Genomic DNA, 22247 nt, shown 5'->3' with positions numbered 1-22247 from the left:
GATGCTGTATTTCTCCTTGAATAGAGTGACTTCAGGAAAGAGGTCCTCGATACATTCCAAGAAGAGTGTTTTCTCAGGGCAGCTCAGACGAGGGCAATGTCGCAAACTTCCAGGGCATGTTGGACTGCCTAGAAATGTGGTTCTGATGCTGTTCGACTGCTCTGGAAATATGGCTCTCCTGAAGTAACATACAGTGTGTTGCCCGAGACTCGGCAGACACAGAGGGCCTCCGAGGGACGTATGGGAATCAATGCTGCTCAGCAGGCCCACAGGGGTTTGGAGTGCGTCAGTGATCTTGGAACAGAAATGATGCTCACCCGACGGGCCTAGGAGTCCTGAAAAGGGTACGTCCTTTGACATAAGGCGGAACCTCCACTAAGCGCTCATGAAAAGAGCTGCATGCCTCCCTTTCTGCAGGGCTACTCAGGGCCTTACCTCGAGGCGAGGACTCAGGCTGAGATTCCCTTTAGCTCTAGAGCATGGCAAGGTGAGCCCCACCCCGGCCAATGAAGCTCCGTGTGTAGCCAGAGAAAACTCATTTTCTTCCCAAACCCATGCCTACAGTGGCCAGAGGGCTGTCAACAGCAGAGAATTTCAGGGAGCTTCACGGCCGCAAGCATGGAGCTTTCCAAATGGAAAGCAAGGCTAGTACCATCATGCCCCCATTACCATTGGCACAGGCAGCATACATCTCTGTGGTTTCTAACAAATCAAAAGAGACACAGAGTACACACTGGTTGCTTCCCTGAATCAACTTCTCGAGGCAGGCTGTTCTGCATCTAGTGAACGGCCTCACCAAGGAACGCCCTAGCTAGGCCTCTGGGCCCGTGCCTCTTCAAAAGCCTGCAGTGCTACAGGAAAAACTGTGCTTTAGTTGCAATAAGAACGCAAGCAGTGTTTCTCCTGATGGCAGGGTGACTTCAGGAAGGAGGTCTTAGATGGAAGGAGAAGCCTAGTGTTTTTCTCTGTGCAGCTCAGACTAAGGAATGAGTGCGATTTCCACGGCATGTTGGAACTTGCTAGAACGGTGCTCGTGAACCTGTGCGAGTGCTGTGAATCAAGATATCACAAGAAAGAGTGCAGTGTGTTTCCCATGACTCAGCAGACACAGAGGACCTCCGAGGGACCAATGGGCCTCGTTGTTGCTCAGCAGGCCTACAGGGGTGTGGAGGTACTCAGGGATCTTGGAACAAAAATGATGCTCACCCGAGAGGCCTAGGAGTCCTGAAAAGGGTACTTCCTTTAAAGTAAAGCAGAACAGCGACTAAGAGCTCAGGGAAAGAGCTGCATGCCTCCCTTTCTGCAGGGCTACTCAGGGCCTTACCTCGAGGCAAGGACTCACGTTGAGATTCCCTTTAGCTCTAGAGCATGGCAAGGTGAGCCCCACCCCGGCCAATGAAGCTCCGTGTGTAGCCAGAGAAAACTCATTTTCTTCCCACACCCATGCCTACAGTGGCCAGAGGGCTGTCAACAGCAGAGAATTTCAGGGAGCTTCACGGCAGCAAGCATGGAGCTTTCCAAATGGAAAGCAAGGCTAGTACCATCATGCCCCCATTACCATTGGCACAGGCAGCATACATCTCTGTGGTTTCTAACAAATCAAAAGAGACACAGAGTACACACTGGTTGCTTCCCTGAATCAACTTCTCGAGGCAGGCTGTTCTGCATCTAGTGAACGGCCTCACCAAGGAACGCCCTAGCTAGGCCTCTGGGCCCGTGCCTCTTCAAAAGCCTGCAGTGCTACAGGAAAAACTGTGCTTTAGTTGCAATAAGAACGCAAGCAGTGTTTCTCCTGATGGCAGGGTGACTTCAAGAAGGAGGTCTTAGATGGAAGGAGAAGCCTAGTGTTTTTCTCTGTGCAGCTCAGACTAAGGAATGAGTGCGATTTCCACGGCATGTTGGAACTTGCTAGAACGGTGCTCGTGAACCTGTGCGAGTGTTGTGAATCAAGATATCAGAAGAAAGAGTGCAGTGTGTTTCCCATGACTCAGCAGACACAGAGGACCTCCGAGGGACCAATAGGCCTCGTTGTTGCTCTGCAGGCCTACAGGGGTGTGGAGGTACTCAGGGATCTTGGAACAAAAATGATGCTCACCCGAGAGGCCTAGGAGTCCTGAAAAGGGTACTTCCTTTAAAGTAAAGCAGAACAGCGACTAAGAGCTCAGGGAAAGAGCTGCATGCCTCCCTTTCTGCAGGGCTACTCAGGGCCTTACCTCGAGGCAAGGACTCACGTTGAGATTCCCTTTAGCTCTAGAGCATGCTAGGTGAGCCCCACCCCGGCCAATGAAGCTCCGTGTGTAGCCAGAGAAAACATTTTCTTCCCACACCCATGCCTACAGTGGCCAGAGGGCTGTCAACAACAGAGAATTTCAGGGAGCTTCACGGCAGCAAGCATGGAACTTTCCAAATGGAAAGCAAGGCTAGTACCATCATGCCCCCATTACCATTGGCACAGGCAGCATACATCTCTGTGGTTTCTAACAAATCAAAAGAGACACAGAGTACACACTGGTTGCTTCCCTGAATCAACTTCTCGAGGCAGGCTGTTCTGCATCTAGTGAACGGCCTCACCAAGGAACGCCCTAGCTAGGCCTCTGGGCCCGTGCCTCTTCAAAAGCCTGCAGTGCTACAGGAAAAACTGTGCTTTAGTTGCAGTAAGAACGCAAGCAGTGTTTCTCCTGATGGCACGGTGACTTCAGGAAGGAGGTCTTAGATGGAAGGAGAAGCCTAGTGTTTTTCTCTGTGCAGCTCAGACTAAGGAATGAGTGCGATTTCCACGGCATGTTGGAGCTTGCTAGAACGGTGCTCGTGAACCTGTGCGAGTGCTGTGAATCAAGATATCACAAGAAAGAGTGCAGTGTGTTGCCTATGACTCAGCAGACACAGAGGACCTCCGAGGGACCAATGGGCCTCGTTGTTGCTCAGCAGGCCTACAGGGGTGTGGAGGTACTCAGGGATCTTGGAACAAAAATGATGCTCACCCGAGAGGCCTAGGAGACCTGAAAAGGGTACTTCCTTTAAAGTAAAGCAGAACAGCGTCTAAGAGCTCATGAAAAGAGCTGCATGCCTCCCTTTCTGCAGGGCTACTCAGGGCCTTACCTCGAGGCAAGGACTCACGTTGAGATTCCCTTTAGCTCTAGAGCATGGCAAGGTGAGCCCCACCCCGGCCAAAAAAGCTCCGTGTGTAGCCAGAGAAAACTCATTTTCTTCCCACACCCATGCTAGAGTGGCCAGGGGCCTGTCAACAGCAGAGAATTTCAGGGAGCTTCACGGCAGCAAGCATGGAGCTTTCCAAATGGAAATCAAGGCTAGTACCATCATGCCCCCATTTCCATGGGCACAGGCAGCATACATCTCTGTGGTTTTTTAACAAGTCAAATGAGACACAGAGTACACACTGGTTGCTTCCCTGAATCAACTTCTCGAGGCAGCGTGTTCTGCATCTAGTGAACGGCCTCACCAAGGAAAGCCTTAGCTAGGCCTCTGGGCCCTTGCCTCTTCCAAACCTGCAGTGCTACAGGAAAAACTGTGCTTCAGTTGCAATAGGAACACAAGCCGTCTTTCTCCTGAGGCAGGGTGACTTCAGGTAGGAGGTCCTGGATGGAAGGAGAAGCCTAGTGTTTTTCTCTGTGCAGCTCAGACTAGGGAATGAGTGCGACTTCCACGGCATGTTGGAACTTGCTAGAACGGTGCCCATAAAACTGTGCAGGTGCTGGCTAAATCAAGATGTCCCAATTAGAGTGCACTGTGTGGCCCTACACTCGGCAGACACACTGTGAGTCGGAAAGCTACGGGCCTGGATATTGCTTAGAAGGGCCAGGGGAGCCTGAGGGTACTCGGTGTTCTTGCAGGGAACAGGGTTTCCAGGCGAGGCACCTAGGTGTCCTGAAAAGCGTACTGGCGTTAAAATGCTGCAGAGCTGCGACTACGGCCTCATGGAAACTGCTACACGCCTCCGCTTCTGCATAGCATTGCAGGGCCTTACCTCGAGGCAAGTTCTCACGTTGCTTGCACTGTGAGCGACACAGCATGTTAGGATGCTGTATTTCTCCTTGAATAGAGTGACTTCAGGAAACAGGTCCTCGATACATTCCAAGAAGAGTGTTTTCTCAGGGCAGCTCAGACGAGGGCAATGTCGCAAACTTCCAGGGCATGTTGGACTGCCTAGAAATGTGGTTCTGATGCTGTTCGACTGCTCTGGAAATATGGCTCTCCTGAAGTAACATACAGTGTGTTGCCCGAGACTCGGCAGACACAGAGGGCCTCCGAGGGACGTATGGGAATCAATGCTGCTCAGCAGGCCCACAGGGGTTTGGAGTGCGTCAGTGATCTTGGAACAGAAATGATGCTCACCCGACGGGCCTAGGAGTCCTGAAAAGGGTACGTCCTTTGACATAAGGCGGAACCTCCACTAAGCGCTCATGAAAAGAGCTGCATGCCTCCCTTTCTGCAGGGCTACTCAGGGCCTTACCTCGAGGCGAGGACTCAGGCTGAGATTCCCTTTAGCTCTAGAGCATGGCAAGGTGAGCCCCACCCCGGCCAATGAAGCTCCGTGTGTAGCCAGAGAAAACTCATTTTCTTCCCAAACCCATGCCTACAGTGGCCAGAGGGCTGTCAACAGCAGAGAATTTCAGGGAGCTTCACGGCCGCAAGCATGGAGCTTTCCAAATGGAAAGCAAGGCTAGTACCATCATGCCCCCATTACCATTGGCACAGGCAGCATACATCTCTGTGGTTTCTAACAAATCAAAAGAGACACAGAGTACACACTGGTTGCTTCCCTGAATCAACTTCTCGAGGCAGGCTGTTCTGCATCTAGTGAACGGCCTCACCAAGGAACGCCCTAGCTAGGCCTCTGGGCCCGTGCCTCTTCAAAAGCCTGCAGTGCTACAGGAAAAACTGTGCTTTAGTTGCAATAAGAACGCAAGCAGTGTTTCTCCTGATGGCAGGGTGACTTCAGGAAGGAGGTCTTAGATGGAAGGAGAAGCCTAGTGTTTTTCTCTGTGCAGCTCAGACTAAGGAATGAGTGCGATTTCCACGGCATGTTGGAACTTGCTAGAACGGTGCTCGTGAACCTGTGCGAGTGCTGTGAATCAAGATATCACAAGAAAGAGTGCAGTGTGTTTCCCATGACTCAGCAGACACAGAGGACCTCCGAGGGACCAATGGGCCTCGTTGTTGCTCAGCAGGCCTACAGGGGTGTGGAGGTACTCAGGGATCTTGGAACAAAAATGATGCTCACCCGAGAGGCCTAGGAGTCCTGAAAAGGGTACTTCCTTTAAAGTAAAGCAGAACAGCGACTAAGAGCTCAGGGAAAGAGCTGCATGCCTCCCTTTCTGCAGGGCTACTCAGGGCCTTACCTCGAGGCAAGGACTCACGTTGAGATTCCCTTTAGCTCTAGAGCATGGCAAGGTGAGCCCCACCCCGGCCAATGAAGCTCCGTGTGTAGCCAGAGAAAACTCATTTTCTTCCCACACCCATGCCTACAGTGGCCAGAGGGCTGTCAACAGCAGAGAATTTCAGGGAGCTTCACGGCAGCAAGCATGGAGCTTTCCAAATGGAAAGCAAGGCTAGTACCATCATGCCCCCATTACCATTGGCACAGGCAGCATACATCTCTGTGGTTTCTAACAAATCAAAAGAGACACAGAGTACACACTGGTTGCTTCCCTGAATCAACTTCTCGAGGCAGGCTGTTCTGCATCTAGTGAACGGCCTCACCAAGGAACGCCCTAGCTAGGCCTCTGGGCCCGTGCCTCTTCAAAAGCCTGCAGTGCTACAGGAAAAACTGTGCTTTAGTTGCAATAAGAACGCAAGCAGTGTTTCTCCTGATGGCAGGGTGACTTCAAGAAGGAGGTCTTAGATGGAAGGAGAAGCCTAGTGTTTTTCTCTGTGCAGCTCAGACTAAGGAATGAGTGCGATTTCCACGGCATGTTGGAACTTGCTAGAACGGTGCTCGTGAACCTGTGCGAGTGTTGTGAATCAAGATATCAGAAGAAAGAGTGCAGTGTGTTTCCCATGACTCAGCAGACACAGAGGACCTCCGAGGGACCAATAGGCCTCGTTGTTGCTCTGCAGGCCTACAGGGGTGTGGAGGTACTCAGGGATCTTGGAACAAAAATGATGCTCACCCGAGAGGCCTAGGAGTCCTGAAAAGGGTACTTCCTTTAAAGTAAAGCAGAACAGCGACTAAGAGCTCAGGGAAAGAGCTGCATGCCTCCCTTTCTGCAGGGCTACTCAGGGCCTTACCTCGAGGCAAGGACTCACGTTGAGATTCCCTTTAGCTCTAGAGCATGCTAGGTGAGCCCCACCCCGGCCAATGAAGCTCCGTGTGTAGCCAGAGAAAACATTTTCTTCCCACACCCATGCCTACAGTGGCCAGAGGGCTGTCAACAACAGAGAATTTCAGGGAGCTTCACGGCAGCAAGCATGGAACTTTCCAAATGGAAAGCAAGGCTAGTACCATCATGCCCCCATTACCATTGGCACAGGCAGCATACATCTCTGTGGTTTCTAACAAATCAAAAGAGACACAGAGTACACACTGGTTGCTTCCCTGAATCAACTTCTCGAGGCAGGCTGTTCTGCATCTAGTGAACGGCCTCACCAAGGAACGCCCTAGCTAGGCCTCTGGGCCCGTGCCTCTTCAAAAGCCTGCAGTGCTACAGGAAAAACTGTGCTTTAGTTGCAGTAAGAACGCAAGCAGTGTTTCTCCTGATGGCACGGTGACTTCAGGAAGGAGGTCTTAGATGGAAGGAGAAGCCTAGTGTTTTTCTCTGTGCAGCTCAGACTAAGGAATGAGTGCGATTTCCACGGCATGTTGGAACTTGCTAGAACGGTGCTCGTGAACCTGTGCGAGTGCTGTGAATCAAGATATCAGAAGAAAGAGTGCAGTGTGTTTCCCATGACTCAGCAGACACAGAGGACCTCCGAGGGACCAATGGGCCTCGTTGTTGCTCAGCAGGCCTACAGGGGTGTGGAGGTACTCAGGGATCTTGGAACAAAAATGATGCTCACCCGAGAGGCCTAGGAGTCCTGAAAAGGGTACTTCCTTTAAAGTAAAGCAGAACAGCGACTAAGAGCTCAGGGAAAGAGCTGCATGCCTCCCTTTCTGCAGGGCTACTCAGGGCCTTACCTCGAGGCAAGGACTCACGTTGAGATTCCCTTTAGCTCTAGAGCATGGCAAGGTGAGCCCCACCCCGGCCAATGAAGCTCCGTGTGTAGCCAGAGAAAACTCATTTTCTTCCCACACCCATGCCTACAGTGGCCAGAGGGCTGTCAACAGCAGAGAATTTCAGGGAGCTTCACGGCAGCAAGCATGGAGCTTTCCAAATGGAAAGCAAGGCTAGTACCATCATGCCCCCATTACCATTGGCACAGGCAGCATACATCTCTGTGGTTTCTAACAAATCAAAAGAGACACAGAGTACACACTGGTTGCTTCCCTGAATCAACTTCTCGAGGCAGGCTGTTCTGCATCTAGTGAACGGCCTCACCAAGGAACGCCCTAGCTAGGCCTCTGGGCCCGTGCCTCTTCAAAAGCCTGCAGTGCTACAGGAAAAACTGTGCTTTAGTTGCAGTAAGAACGCAAGCAGTGTTTCTCCTGATGGCAGGGTGACTTCAGGAAGGAGGTCTTACATGGAAGGAGAAGCCTAGTGTTTTTCTCTGTGCAGCTCAGACTAAGGAATGAGTGCGATTTCCACGGCATGTTGGAGCTTGCTAGAACGGTGCTCGTGAACCTGTGCGAGTGCTGTGAATCAAGATATCACAAGAAAGAGTGCAGTGTGTTGCCTATGACTCAGCAGACACAGAGGACCTCCGAGGGACCAATGGGCCTCGTTGTTGCTCAGCAGGCCTACAGGGGTGTGGAGGTACTCAGGGATCTTGGAACAAAAATGATGCTCACCCGAGAGGCCTAGGAGACCTGAAAAGGGTACTTCCTTTAAAGTAAAGCAGAACAGCGTCTAAGAGCTCATGAAAAGAGCTGCATGCCTCCCTTTCTGCAGGGCTACTCAGGGCCTTACCTCGAGGCAAGGACTCACGTTGAGATTCCCTTTAGCTCTAGAGCATGGCAAGGTGAGCCCCACCCCGGCCAAAAAAGCTCCGTGTGTAGCCAGAGAAAACTCATTTTCTTCCCACACCAATGCTAGAGTGGACAGGGGCCTGTCAACAGCAGAGAATTTCAGGGAGCTTCACGGCAGCAAGCATGGAGCTTTCCAAATGGAAATCAAGGCTAGTACCATCATGCCCCCATTTCCATGGGCACAGGCAGCATACATCTCTGTGGTTTTTTAACAAGTCAAATGAGACACAGAGTACACACTGGTTGCTTCCCTGAATCAACTTCTCGAGGCAGCGTGTTCTGCATCTAGTGAACGGCCTCACCAAGGAAAGCCTTAGCTAGGCCTCTGGGCCCTTGCCTCTTCCAAACCTGCAGTGCTACAGGAAAAACTGTGCTTCAGTTGCAATAGGAACACAAGCCGTCTTTCTCCTGAGGCAGGGTGACTTCAGGTAGGAGGTCCTGGATGGAAGGAGAAGCCTAGTGTTTTTCTCTGTGCAGCTCAGACTAGGGAATGAGTGCGACTTCCACGGCATGTTGGAACTTGCTAGAACGGTGCCCATAAAACTGTGCAGGTGCTGGCTAAATCAAGATGTCCCAATTAGAGTGCACTGTGTGGCCCTACACTCGGCAGACACACTGTGAGTCGGAAAGCTACGGGCCTGGATATTGCTTAGAAGGGCCAGGGGAGCCTGAGGGTACTCGGTGTTCTTGCAGGGAACAGGGTTTCCAGGCGAGGCACCTAGGTGTCCTGAAAAGCGTACTGGCGTTAAAATGCTGCAGAGCTGCGACTACGGCCTCATGGAAACTGCTACACGCCTCCGCTTCTGCATAGCATTGCAGGGCCTTACCTCGAGGCAAGTTCTCACGTTGCTTGCACTGTGAGCGACACAGCATGTTAGGATGCTGTATTTCTCCTTGAATAGAGTGACTTCAGGAAAGAGGTCCTCGATACATTCCAAGAAGAGTGTTTTCTCAGGGCAGCTCAGACGAGGGCAATGTCGCAAACTTCCAGGGCATGTTGGACTGCCTAGAAATGTGGTTCTGATGCTGTTCGACTGCTCTGGAAATATGGCTCTCCTGAAGTAACATACAGTGTGTTGCCCGAGACTCGGCAGACACAGAGGGCCTCCGAGGGACGTATGGGAATCAATGCTGCTCAGCAGGCCCACAGGGGTTTGGAGTGCGTCAGTGATCTTGGAACAGAAATGATGCTCACCCGACGGGCCTAGGAGTCCTGAAAAGGGTACGTCCTTTGACATAAGGCGGAACCTCCACTAAGCGCTCATGAAAAGAGCTGCATGCCTCCCTTTCTGCAGGGCTACTCAGGGCCTTACCTCGAGGCGAGGACTCACGCTGAGATTCCCTTTAGCTCTAGAGCATGGCAAGGTGAGCCCCACCCCGGCCAATGAAGCTCCGTGTGTAGCCAGAGAAAACTCATTTTCTTCCCAAACCCATGCCTACAGTGGCCAGAGGGCTGTCAACAGCAGAGAATTTCAGGGAGCTTCACGGCCGCAAGCATGGAGCTTTCCAAATGGAAAGCAAGGCTAGTACCATCATGCCCCCATTACCATTGGCACAGGCAGCATACATCTCTGTGGTTTCTAACAAATCAAAAGAGACACAGAGTACACACTGGTTGCTTCCCTGAATCAACTTCTCGAGGCAGGCTGTTCTGCATCTAGTGAACGGCCTCACCAAGGAACGCCCTAGCTAGGCCTCTGGGCCCGTGCCTCTTCAAAAGCCTGCAGTGCTACAGGAAAAACTGTGCTTTAGTTGCAATAACGCAAGCAGTGTTTCTCCTGATGGCACGGTGACTTCAGGAAGGAGGTCTTAGATGGAAGGAGAAGCCTAGTGTTTTTCTCTGTGCAGCTCAGACTAAGGAATGAGTGCGATTTCCACGGCATGTTGGAACTTGCTAGAACGGTGCTCGTGAACCTGTGCGAGTGCTGTGAATCAAGATATCAGAAGAAAGAGTGCAGTGTGTTTCCCATGACTCAGCAGACACAGAGGACCTCCGAGGGACCAATGGGCCTCGTTGTTGCTCAGCAGGCCTACAGGGGTGTGGAGGTACTCAGGGATCTTGGAACAAAAATGATGCTCACCCGAGAGGCCTAGGAGTCCTGAAAAGGGTACTTCCTTTAAAGTAAAGCAGAACAGCGACTAAGAGCTCAGGGAAAGAGCTGCATGCCTCCCTTTCTGCAGGGCTACTCAGGGCCTTACCTCGAGGCAAGGACTCACGTTGAGATTCCCTTTAGCTCTAGAGCATAGCAAGGTGAGCCCCACCCCGGCCAATGAAGCTCCGTGTGTAGCCAGAGAAAACTCATTTTCTTCCCACACCCATGCCTACAGTGGCCAGAGGGCTGTCAACAGCAGAGAATTTCAGGGAGCTTCACGGCAGCAAGCATGGAGCTTTCCAAATGGAAAGCAAGGCTAGTACCATCATGCCCCCATTACCATTGGCACAGGCAGCATACATCTCTGTGGTTTCTAACAAATCAAAAGAGACACAGAGTACACACTGGTTGCTTCCCTGAATCAACTTCTCGAGGCAGGCTGTTCTGCATCTAGTGAACGGCCTCACCAAGGAACGCCCTAGCTAGGCCTCTGGGCCCGTGCCTCTTCAAAAGCCTGCAGTGCTACAGGAAAAACTGTGCTTTAGTTGCAATAAGAACGCAAGCAGTGTTTCTCGTGATGGCAGGGTGACTTCAAGAAGGAGGTCTTAGATGGAAGGAGAAGCCTAGTGTTTTTCTCTGTGCAGCTCAGACTAAGGAATGAGTGCGATTTCCACGGCATGTTGGAACTTGCTAGAACGGTGCTCGTGAACCTGTGCGAGTGTTGTGAATCAAGATATCAGAAGAAAGAGTGCAGTGTGTTTCCCATGACTCAGCAGACACAGAGGACCTCCGAGGGACCAATAGGCCTCGTTGTTGCTCTGCAGGCCTACAGGGGTGTGGAGGTACTCAGGGATCTTGGAACAAAAATGATGCTCACCCGAGAGGCCTAGGAGTCCTGAAAAGGGTACTTCCTTTAAAGTAAAGCAGAACAGCGACTAAGAGCTCAGGGAAAGAGCTGCATGCCTCCCTTTCTGCAGGGCTACTCAGGGCCTTACCTCGAGGCAAGGACTCACGTTGAGATTCCCTTTAGCTCTAGAGCATGCAAGGTGAGCCCCACCCCGGCCAATGAAGCTCCGTGTGTAGCCAGAGAAAACATTTTCTTCCCACACCCATGCCTACAGTGGCCAGAGGGCTGTCAACAACAGAGAATTTCAGGGAGCTTCACGGCAGCAAGCATGGAACTTTCCAAATGGAAAGCAAGGCTAGTACCATCATGCCCCCATTACCATTGGCACAGGCAGCATACATCTCTGTGGTTTCTAACAAATCAAAAGAGACACAGAGTACACACTGGTTGCTTCCCTGAATCAACTTCTCGAGGCAGGCTGTTCTGCATCTAGTGAACGGCCTCACCAAGGAACGCCCTAGCTAGGCCTCTGGGCCCGTGCCTCTTCAAAAGCCTGCAGTGCTACAGGAAAAACTGTGCTTTAGTTGCAGTAAGAACGCAAGCAGTGTTTCTCCTGATGGCACGGTGACTTCAGGAAGGAGGTCTTAGATGGAAGGAGAAGCCTAGTGTTTTTCTCTGTGCAGCTCAGACTAAGGAATGAGTGCGATTTCCACGGCATGTTGGAGCTTGCTAGAACGGTGCTCGTGAACCTGTGCGAGTGCTGTGAATCAAGATATCACAAGAAAGAGTGCAGTGTGTTGCCTATGACTCAGCAGACACAGAGGACCTCCGAGGGACCAATGGGCCTCGTTGTTGCTCAGCAGGCCTACAGGGGTGTGGAGGTACTCAGGGATCTTGGAACAAAAATGATGCTCACCCGAGAGGCCTAGGAGACCTGAAAAGGGTACTTCCTTTAAAGTAAAGCAGAACAGCGTCTAAGAGCTCATGAAAAGAGCTGCATGCCTCCCTTTCTGCAGGGCTACTCAGGGCCTTACCTCGAGGCAAGGACTCACGTTGAGATTCCCTTTAGCTCTAGAGCATGGCAAGGTGAGCCCCACCCCGGCCAAAAAAGCTCCGTGTGTAGCCAGAGAAAACTCATTTTCTTCCCACACCCATGCTAGAGTGGCCAGGGGCCTGTCAACAGCAGAGAATTTCAGGGAGCTTCACGGCAGCAAGCATGGAGCTTTCCAAATGGAAATCAAGGCTAGTACCATCATGCCCCCATTTCCATGGGCACAGGCAGCATACATCTCTGTGGTTTTTTAACAAGTCAAATGAGACACAGAGTACACACTGGTTGCTTCCCTGAATCAACTTCTCGAGGCAGCGTGTTCTGCATCTAGTGAACGGCCTCACCAAGGAAAGCCTTAGCTAGGCCTCTGGGCCCTTGCCTCTTCCAAACCTGCAGTGCTACAGGAAAAACTGTGCTTCAGTTGCAATAGGAACACAAGCCGTCTTTCTCCTGAGGCAGGGTGACTTCAGGTAGGAGGTCCTGGATGGAAGGAGAAGCCTAGTGTTTTTCTCTGTGCAGCTCAGACTAGGGAATGAGTGCGACTTCCACGGCATGTTGGAACTTGCTAGAACGGTGCCCATAAAACTGTGCAGGTGCTGGCTAAATCAAGATGTCCCAATTAGAGTGCACTGTGTGGCCCTACACTCGGCAGACACACTGTGAGTCGGAAAGCTACGGGCCTGGATATTGCTTAGAAGGGCCAGGGGAGCCTGAGGGTACTCGGTGTTCTTGCAGGGAACAGGGTTTCCAGGCGAGGCACCTAGGTGTCCTGAAAAGCGTACTGGCGTTAAAATGCTGCAGAGCTGCGACTACGGCCTCATGGAAACTGCTACACGCCTCCGCTTCTGCATAGCATTGCAGGGCCTTACCTCGAGGCAAGTTCTCACGTTGCTTGCACTGTGAGCGACACAGCATGTTAGGATGCTGTATTTCTCCTTGAATAGAGTGACTTCAGGAAACAGGTCCTCGATACATTCCAAGAAGAGTGTTTTCTCAGGGCAGCTCAGACGAGGGCAATGTCGCAAACTTCCAGGGCATGTTGGACTGCCTAGAAATGTGGTTCTGATGCTGTTCGACTGCTCTGGAAATATGGCTCTCCTGAAGTAACATACAGTGTGTTGCCCGAGACTCGGCAGACACAGAGGGCCTCCGAGGGACGTATGGGAATCAATGCTGCTCAGCAGGCCCACAGGGGTTTGGAGTGCGTCAGTGATCTTGGAACAGAAATGATGCTCACCCGACGGGCCTAGGAGTCCTGAAAAGGGTACGTCCTTTGACATAAGGCGGAACCTCCACTAAGCGCTCATGAAAAGAGCTGCATGCCTCCCTTTCTGCAGGGCTACTCAGGGCCTTACCTCGAGGCGAGGACTCACGCTGAGATTCCCTTTAGCTCTAGAGCATGGCAAGGTGAGCCCCACCCCGGCCAATGAAGCTCCGTGTGTAGCCAGAGAAAACTCATTTTCTTCCCAAACCCATGCCTACAGTGGCCAGAGGGCTGTCAACAGCAGAGAATTTCAGGGAGCTTCACGGCCGCAAGCATGGAGCTTTCCAAATGGAAAGCAAGGCTAGTACCATCATGCCCCCATTACCATTGGCACAGGCAGCATACATCTCTGTGGTTTCTAACAAATCAAAAGAGACACAGAGTACACACTGGTTGCTTCCCTGAATCAACTTCTCGAGGCAGGCTGTTCTGCATCTAGTGAACGGCCTCACCAAGGAACGCCCTAGCTAGGCCTCTGGGCCCGTGCCTCTTCAAAAGCCTGCAGTGCTACAGGAAAAACTGTGCTTTAGTTGCAATAACGCAAGCAGTGTTTCTCCTGATGGCACGGTGACTTCAGGAAGGAGGTCTTAGATGGAAGGAGAAGCCTAGTGTTTTTCTCTGTGCAGCTCAGACTAAGGAATGAGTGCGATTTCCACGGCATGTTGGAACTTGCTAGAACGGTGCTCGTGAACCTGTGCGAGTGCTGTGAATCAAGATATCAGAAGAAAGAGTGCAGTGTGTTTCCCATGACTCAGCAGACACAGAGGACCTCCGAGGGACCAATGGGCCTCGTTGTTGCTCAGCAGGCCTACAGGGGTGTGGAGGTACTCAGGGATCTTGGAACAAAAATGATGCTCACCCGAGAGGCCTAGGAGTCCTGAAAAGGGTACTTCCTTTAAAGTAAAGCAGAACAGCGACTAAGAGCTCAGGGAAAGAGCTGCATGCCTCCCTTTCTGCAGGGCTACTCAGGGCCTTACCTCGAGGCAAGGACTCACGTTGAGATTCCCTTTAGCTCTAGAGCATAGCAAGGTGAGCCCCACCCCGGCCAATGAAGCTCCGTGTGTAGCCAGAGAAAACTCATTTTCTTCCCACACCCATGCCTACAGTGGCCAGAGGGCTGTCAACAGCAGAGAATTTCAGGGAGCTTCACGGCAGCAAGCATGGAGCTTTCCAAATGGAAAGCAAGGCTAGTACCATCATGCCCCCATTACCATTGGCACAGGCAGCATACATCTCTGTGGTTTCTAACAAATCAAAAGAGACACAGAGTACACACTGGTTGCTTCCCTGAATCAACTTCTCGAGGCAGGCTGTTCTGCATCTAGTGAACGGCCTCACCAAGGAACGCCCTAGCTAGGCCTCTGGGCCCGTGCCTCTTCAAAAGCCTGCAGTGCTACAGGAAAAACTGTGCTTTAGTTGCAATAAGAACGCAAGCAGTGTTTCTCGTGATGGCAGGGTGACTTCAAGAAGGAGGTCTTAGATGGAAGGAGAAGCCTAGTGTTTTTCTCTGTGCAGCTCAGACTAAGGAATGAGTGCGATTTCCACGGCATGTTGGAACTTGCTAGAACGGTGCTCGTGAACCTGTGCGAGTGTTGTGAATCAAGATATCAGAAGAAAGAGTGCAGTGTGTTTCCCATGACTCAGCAGACACAGAGGACCTCCGAGGGACCAATAGGCCTCGTTGTTGCTCTGCAGGCCTACAGGGGTGTGGAGGTACTCAGGGATCTTGGAACAAAAATGATGCTCACCCGAGAGGCCTAGGAGTCCTGAAAAGGGTACTTCCTTTAAAGTAAAGCAGAACAGCGACTAAGAGCTCAGGGAAAGAGCTGCATGCCTCCCTTTCTGCAGGGCTACTCAGGGCCTTACCTCGAGGCAAGGACTCACGTTGAGATTCCCTTTAGCTCTAGAGCATGCTAGGTGAGCCCCACCCCGGCCAATGAAGCTCCGTGTGTAGCCAGAGAAAACATTTTCTTCCCACACCCATGCCTACAGTGGCCAGAGGGCTGTCAACAACAGAGAATTTCAGGGAGCTTCACGGCAGCAAGCATGGAACTTTCCAAATGGAAAGCAAGGCTAGTACCATCATGCCCCCATTACCATTGGCACAGGCAGCATACATCTCTGTGGTTTCTAACAAATCAAAAGAGACACAGAGTACACACTGGTTGCTTCCCTGAATCAACTTCTCGAGGCAGGCTGTTCTGCATCTAGTGAACGGCCTCACCAAGGAACGCCCTAGCTAGGCCTCTGGGCCCGTGCCTCTTCAAAAGCCTGCAGTGCTACAGGAAAAACTGTGCTTTAGTTGCAGTAAGAACGCAAGCAGTGTTTCTCCTGATGGCACGGTGACTTCAGGAAGGAGGTCTTAGATGGAAGGAGAAGCCTAGTGTTTTTCTCTGTGCAGCTCAGACTAAGGAATGAGTGCGATTTCCACGGCATGTTGGAGCTTGCTAGAACGGTGCTCGTGAACCTGTGCGAGTGCTGTGAATCAAGATATCACAAGAAAGAGTGCAGTGTGTTGCCTATGACTCAGCAGACACAGAGGACCTCCGAGGGACCAATGGGCCTCGTTGTTGCTCAGCAGGCCTACAGGGGTGTGGAGGTACTCAGGGATCTTGGAACAAAAATGATGCTCACCCGAGAGGCCTAGGAGACCTGAAAAGGGTACTTCCTTTAAAGTAAAGCAGAACAGCGTCTAAGAGCTCATGAAAAGAGCTGCATGCCTCCCTTTCTGCAGGGCTACTCAGGGCCTTACCTCGAGGCAAGGACTCACGTTGAGATTCCCTTTAGCTCTAGAGCATGGCAAGGTGAGCCCCACCCCGGCCAAAAAAGCTCCGTGTGTAGCCAGAGAAAACTCATTTTCTTCCCACACCCATGCTAGAGTGGCCAGGGGCCTGTCAACAGCAGAGAATTTCAGGGAGCTTCACGGCAGCAAGCATGGAGCTTTCCAAATGGAAATCAAGGCTAGTACCATCATGCCCCCATTTCCATGGGCACAGGCAGCATACATCTCTGTGGTTTTTTAACAAGTCAAATGAGACACAGAGTACACACTGGTTGCTTCCCTGAATCAACTTCTCGAGGCAGCGTGTTCTGCATCTAGTGAACGGCCTCACCAAGGAAAGCCTTAGCTAGGCCTCTGGGCCCTTGCCTCTTCCAAACCTGCAGTGCTACAGGAAAAACTGTGCTTCAGTTGCAATAGGAACACAAGCCGTCTTTCTCCTGAGGCAGGGTGACTTCAGGTAGGAGGTCCTGGATGGAAGGAGAAGCCTAGTGTTTTTCTCTGTGCAGCTCAGACTAGGGAATGAGTGCGACTTCCACGGCATGTTGGAACTTGCTAGAACGGTGCCCATAAAACTGTGCAGGTGCTGGCTAAATCAAGATGTCCCAATTAGAGTGCACTGTGTGGCCCTACACTCGGCAGACACACTGTGAGTCGGAAAGCTACGGGCCTGGATATTGCTTAGAAGGGCCAGGGGAGCCTGAGGGTACTCGGTGTTCTTGCAGGGAACAGGGTTTCCAGGCGAGGCACCTAGGTGTCCTGAAAAGCGTACTGGCGTTAAAATGCTGCAGAGCTGCGACTACGGCCTCATGGAAACTGCTACACGCCTCCGCTTCTGCATAGCATTGCAGGGCCTTACCTCGAGGCAAGTTCTCACGTTGCTTGCACTGTGAGCGACACAGCATGTTAGGATGCTGTATTTCTCCTTGAATAGAGTGACTTCAGGAAAGAGGTCCTCGATACATTCCAAGAAGAGTGTTTTCTCAGGGCAGCTCAGACGAGGGCAATGTCGCAAACTTCCAGGGCATGTTGGACTGCCTAGAAATGTGGTTCTGATGCTGTTCGACTGCTCTGGAAATATGGCTCTCCTGAAGTAACATACAGTGTGTTGCCCGAGACTCGGCAGACACAGAGGGCCTCCGAGGGACGTATGGGAATCAATGCTGCTCAGCAGGCCCACAGGGGTTTGGAGTGCGTCAGTGATCTTGGAACAGAAATGATGCTCACCCGACGGGCCTAGGAGTCCTGAAAAGGGTACGTCCTTTGACATAAGGCGGAACCTCCACTAAGCGCTCATGAAAAGAGCTGCATGCCTCCCTTTCTGCAGGGCTACTCAGGGCCTTACCTCGAGGCGAGGACTCAGGCTGAGATTCCCTTTAGCTCTAGAGCATGGCAAGGTGAGCCCCACCCCGGCCAATGAAGCTCCGTGTGTAGCCAGAGAAAACTCATTTTCTTCCCAAACCCATGCCTACAGTGGCCAGAGGGCTGTCAACAGCAGAGAATTTCAGGGAGCTTCACGGCCGCAAGCATGGAGCTTTCCAAATGGAAAGCAAGGCTAGTACCATCATGCCCCCATTACCATTGGCACAGGCAGCATACATCTCTGTGGTTTCTAACAAATCAAAAGAGACACAGAGTACACACTGGTTGCTTCCCTGAATCAACTTCTCGAGGCAGGCTGTTCTGCATCTAGTGAACGGCCTCACCAAGGAACGCCCTAGCTAGGCCTCTGGGCCCGTGCCTCTTCAAAAGCCTGCAGTGCTACAGGAAAAACTGTGCTTTAGTTGCAATAAGAACGCAAGCAGTGTTTCTCCTGATGGCAGGGTGACTTCAGGAAGGAGGTCTTAGATGGAAGGAGAAGCCTAGTGTTTTTCTCTGTGCAGCTCAGACTAAGGAATGAGTGCGATTTCCACGGCATGTTGGAACTTGCTAGAACGGTGCTCGTGAACCTGTGCGAGTGCTGTGAATCAAGATATCACAAGAAAGAGTGCAGTGTGTTTCCCATGACTCAGCAGACACAGAGGACCTCCGAGGGACCAATGGGCCTCGTTGTTGCTCAGCAGGCCTACAGGGGTGTGGAGGTACTCAGGGATCTTGGAACAAAAATGATGCTCACCCGAGAGGCCTAGGAGTCCTGAAAAGGGTACTTCCTTTAAAGTAAAGCAGAACAGCGACTAAGAGCTCAGGGAAAGAGCTGCATGCCTCCCTTTCTGCAGGGCTACTCAGGGCCTTACCTCGAGGCAAGGACTCACGTTGAGATTCCCTTTAGCTCTAGAGCATGGCAAGGTGAGCCCCACCCCGGCCAATGAAGCTCCGTGTGTAGCCAGAGAAAACTCATTTTCTTCCCACACCCATGCCTACAGTGGCCAGAGGGCTGTCAACAGCAGAGAATTTCAGGGAGCTTCACGGCAGCAAGCATGGAGCTTTCCAAATGGAAAGCAAGGCTAGTACCATCATGCCCCCATTACCATTGGCACAGGCAGCATACATCTCTGTGGTTTCTAACAAATCAAAAGAGACACAGAGTACACACTGGTTGCTTCCCTGAATCAACTTCTCGAGGCAGGCTGTTCTGCATCTAGTGAACGGCCTCACCAAGGAACGCCCTAGCTAGGCCTCTGGGCCCGTGCCTCTTCAAAAGCCTGCAGTGCTACAGGAAAAACTGTGCTTTAGTTGCAATAAGAACGCAAGCAGTGTTTCTCCTGATGGCAGGGTGACTTCAAGAAGGAGGTCTTAGATGGAAGGAGAAGCCTAGTGTTTTTCTCTGTGCAGCTCAGACTAAGGAATGAGTGCGATTTCCACGGCATGTTGGAACTTGCTAGAACGGTGCTCGTGAACCTGTGCGAGTGTTGTGAATCAAGATATCAGAAGAAAGAGTGCAGTGTGTTTCCCATGACTCAGCAGACACAGAGGACCTCCGAGGGACCAATAGGCCTCGTTGTTGCTCTGCAGGCCTACAGGGGTGTGGAGGTACTCAGGGATCTTGGAACAAAAATGATGCTCACCCGAGAGGCCTAGGAGTCCTGAAAAGGGTACTTCCTTTAAAGTAAAGCAGAACAGCGACTAAGAGCTCAGGGAAAGAGCTGCATGCCTCCCTTTCTGCAGGGCTACTCAGGGCCTTACCTCGAGGCAAGGACTCACGTTGAGATTCCCTTTAGCTCTAGAGCATGCTAGGTGAGCCCCACCCCGGCCAATGAAGCTCCGTGTGTAGCCAGAGAAAACATTTTCTTCCCACACCCATGCCTACAGTGGCCAGAGGGCTGTCAACAACAGAGAATTTCAGGGAGCTTCACGGCAGCAAGCATGGAACTTTCCAAATGGAAAGCAAGGCTAGTACCATCATGCCCCCATTACCATTGGCACAGGCAGCATACATCTCTGTGGTTTCTAACAAATCAAAAGAGACACAGAGTACACACTGGTTGCTTCCCTGAATCAACTTCTCGAGGCAGGCTGTTCTGCATCTAGTGAACGGCCTCACCAAGGAACGCCCTAGCTAGGCCTCTGGGCCCGTGCCTCTTCAAAAGCCTGCAGTGCTACAGGAAAAACTGTGCTTTAGTTGCAGTAAGAACGCAAGCAGTGTTTCTCCTGATGGCACGGTGACTTCAGGAAGGAGGTCTTAGATGGAAGGAGAAGCCTAGTGTTTTTCTCTGTGCAGCTCAGACTAAGGAATGAGTGCGATTTCCACGGCATGTTGGAGCTTGCTAGAACGGTGCTCGTGAACCTGTGCGAGTGCTGTGAATCAAGATATCACAAGAAAGAGTGCAGTGTGTTGCCTATGACTCAGCAGACACAGAGGACCTCCGAGGGACCAATGGGCCTCGTTGTTGCTCAGCAGGCCTACAGGGGTGTGGAGGTACTCAGGGATCTTGGAACAAAAATGATGCTCACCCGAGAGGCCTAGGAGACCTGAAAAGGGTACTTCCTTTAAAGTAAAGCAGAACAGCGTCTAAGAGCTCATGAAAAGAGCTGCATGCCTCCCTTTCTGCAGGGCTACTCAGGGCCTTACCTCGAGGCAAGGACTCACGTTGAGATTCCCTTTAGCTCTAGAGCATGGCAAGGTGAGCCCCACCCCGGCCAAAAAAGCTCCGTGTGTAGCCAGAGAAAACTCATTTTCTTCCCACACCCATGCTAGAGTGGCCAGGGGCCTGTCAACAGCAGAGAATTTCAGGGAGCTTCACGGCAGCAAGCATGGAGCTTTCCAAATGGAAATCAAGGCTAGTACCATCATGCCCCCATTTCCATGGGCACAGGCAGCATACATCTCTGTGGTTTTTTAACAAGTCAAATGAGACACAGAGTACACACTGGTTGCTTCCCTGAATCAACTTCTCGAGGCAGCGTGTTCTGCATCTAGTGAACGGCCTCACCAAGGAAAGCCTTAGCTAGGCCTCTGGGCCCTTGCCTCTTCCAAACCTGCAGTGCTACAGGAAAAACTGTGCTTCAGTTGCAATAGGAACACAAGCCGTCTTTCTCCTGAGGCAGGGTGACTTCAGGTAGGAGGTCCTGGATGGAAGGAGAAGCCTAGTGTTTTTCTCTGTGCAGCTCAGACTAGGGAATGAGTGCGACTTCCACGGCATGTTGGAACTTGCTAGAACGGTGCCCATAAAACTGTGCAGGTGCTGGCTAAATCAAGATGTCCCAATTAGAGTGCACTGTGTGGCCCTACACTCGGCAGACACACTGTGAGTCGGAAAGCTACGGGCCTGGATATTGCTTAGAAGGGCCAGGGGAGCCTGAGGGTACTCGGTGTTCTTGCAGGGAACAGGGTTTCCAGGCGAGGCACCTAGGTGTCCTGAAAAGCGTACTGGCGTTAAAATGCTGCAGAGCTGCGACTACGGCCTCATGGAAACTGCTACACGCCTCCGCTTCTGCATAGCATTGCAGGGCCTTACCTCGAGGCAAGTTCTCACGTTGCTTGCACTGTGAGCGACACAGCATGTTAGGATGCTGTATTTCTCCTTGAATAGAGTGACTTCAGGAAAGAGGTCCTCGATACATTCCAAGAAGAGTGTTTTCTCAGGGCAGCTCAGACGAGGGCAATGTCGCAAACTTCCAGGGCATGTTGGACTGCCTAGAAATGTGGTTCTGATGCTGTTCGACTGCTCTGGAAATATGGCTCTCCTGAAGTAACATACAGTGTGTTGCCCGAGACTCGGCAGACACAGAGGGCCTCCGAGGGACGTATGGGAATCAATGCTGCTCAGCAGGCCCACAGGGGTTTGGAGTGCGTCAGTGATCTTGGAACAGAAATGATGCTCACCCGACGGGCCTAGGAGTCCTGAAAAGGGTACGTCCTTTGACATAAGGCGGAACCTCCACTAAGCGCTCATGAAAAGAGCTGCATGCCTCCCTTTCTGCAGGGCTACTCAGGGCCTTACCTCGAGGCGAGGACTCAGGCTGAGATTCCCTTTAGCTCTAGAGCATGGCAAGGTGAGCCCCACCCCGGCCAATGAAGCTCCGTGTGTAGCCAGAGAAAACTCATTTTCTTCCCAAACCCATGCCTACAGTGGCCAGAGGGCTGTCAACAGCAGAGAATTTCAGGGAGCTTCACGGCCGCAAGCATGGAGCTTTCCAAATGGAAAGCAAGGCTAGTACCATCATGCCCCCATTACCATTGGCACAGGCAGCATACATCTCTGTGGTTTCTAACAAATCAAAAGAGACACAGAGTACACACTGGTTGCTTCCCTGAATCAACTTCTCGAGGCAGGCTGTTCTGCATCTAGTGAACGGCCTCACCAAGGAACGCCCTAGCTAGGCCTCTGGGCCCGTGCCTCTTCAAAAGCCTGCAGTGCTACAGGAAAAACTGTGCTTTAGTTGCAATAAGAACGCAAGCAGTGTTTCTCCTGATGGCAGGGTGACTTCAGGAAGGAGGTCTTAGATGGAAGGAGAAGCCTAGTGTTTTTCTCTGTGCAGCTCAGACTAAGGAATGAGTGCGATTTCCACGGCATGTTGGAACTTGCTAGAACGGTGCTCGTGAACCTGTGCGAGTGCTGTGAATCAAGATATCACAAGAAAGAGTGCAGTGTGTTTCCCATGACTCAGCAGACACAGAGGACCTCCGAGGGACCAATGGGCCTCGTTGTTGCTCAGCAGGCCTACAGGGGTGTGGAGGTACTCAGGGATC

This window comes from Balaenoptera ricei, chromosome 16 (assembly GCF_028023285.1).
Source record: "Balaenoptera ricei isolate mBalRic1 chromosome 16, mBalRic1.hap2, whole genome shotgun sequence".
Classification (NCBI taxonomy): Eukaryota; Metazoa; Chordata; class Mammalia; order Artiodactyla; family Balaenopteridae; genus Balaenoptera; species Balaenoptera ricei.
This window is presented reverse-complemented; position numbering follows the sequence as displayed.